This window comes from Mus pahari, chromosome 2 (assembly GCF_900095145.1).
Source record: "Mus pahari chromosome 2, PAHARI_EIJ_v1.1, whole genome shotgun sequence".
NCBI classification, from domain to species: Eukaryota; Metazoa; Chordata; class Mammalia; order Rodentia; family Muridae; genus Mus; species Mus pahari.
The window spans coordinates 83150733-83151812 of NC_034591.1; positions in this window are offsets into that span (position 1 = coordinate 83150733).

The window sequence follows — 1080 nt, forward strand, 5'->3', positions numbered from 1 at the left end:
AAGAAGAAGAAGAAGAAGAAGAAGAAGAAGAAGTTTCAGTAAACAATGTAGAGTGGAAGGTTATTAAGCTCCGAGTGCATTTGGGAGCCAGGTATAGTGGTACACACCTATAATCCTAGCACTCAAGAACGGAGGCATGAGGGTCAGCAAGCACTTTAAAGCTAGCCTAAACTATTCCTCATGGCAAAATATCAAAAACCAAAACCAGTTGTGGCTGTTGGTGTTTGGCTTTAATCCTAGCATTTGGAATGCTGAGGCAGGAGGATCTTTATGAGTTTTAATCCACATTAGTCTACCTAGAGAGTTTCATGCCAGCCAAAGCTATATAGTGAGACCCTGCCTCACAACAAAGTGACACATTGTACAATTTACTTTGCTAGATCCCCAATGTTTGTATTCTATATATCTCTCCTTCATTTTCTATTAATGCAAGATGGCTATAGTGATTTAAATGGTTAAAAATTTCTCCTCCTCTTCTTTATCTACTTAAAAAAAAATCAGAGTATTCATGTAGCAACTCATCTGAAGCTGTTTTTCTAGTTTATAATTTAGAGCAATGTGAAACAGCCATTTTCAATGATGTTTAGAAACCCTTGGCAACAGGTCCTAACAGGCATACTATAGAAGTCTAATTCTAAGATAACAATGATAATCATCAATTTTAAAAAGTGTTCTAGAATGAATTATGTGCCAATGTGTTGACAACTTACAACCATTATTGATCAATGACCAAAAAGATTAGACTTGTGACAAACAGTTCTGGTCATTCTTATTCTGCTGCACAATTTTCTTTTTATTTATTTTTTTTCTTTTTATATTTTGGGATTTCGAGACAAAGTGTCTCTGTGTAACAGAGCCCTAGCTGTCCTGGACTTGCTTTGTAGACCAAGGTGGCCTTGAACTCAGAGAGATTTCCCTGCTTCTGCCTCCCAAGAACTGGGATTAAAGGCAAGCTTCACACACACACACACACACCCCTTTTTTTTTCTCTTCTCTTCTCTTCTCTTCTCTTCTCTTCTCTTCTCTTCTCTTCTCTTCTCTTCTCTTCTCTTCTCTCCTCTCCTCTCCTCCCCTCCCCTC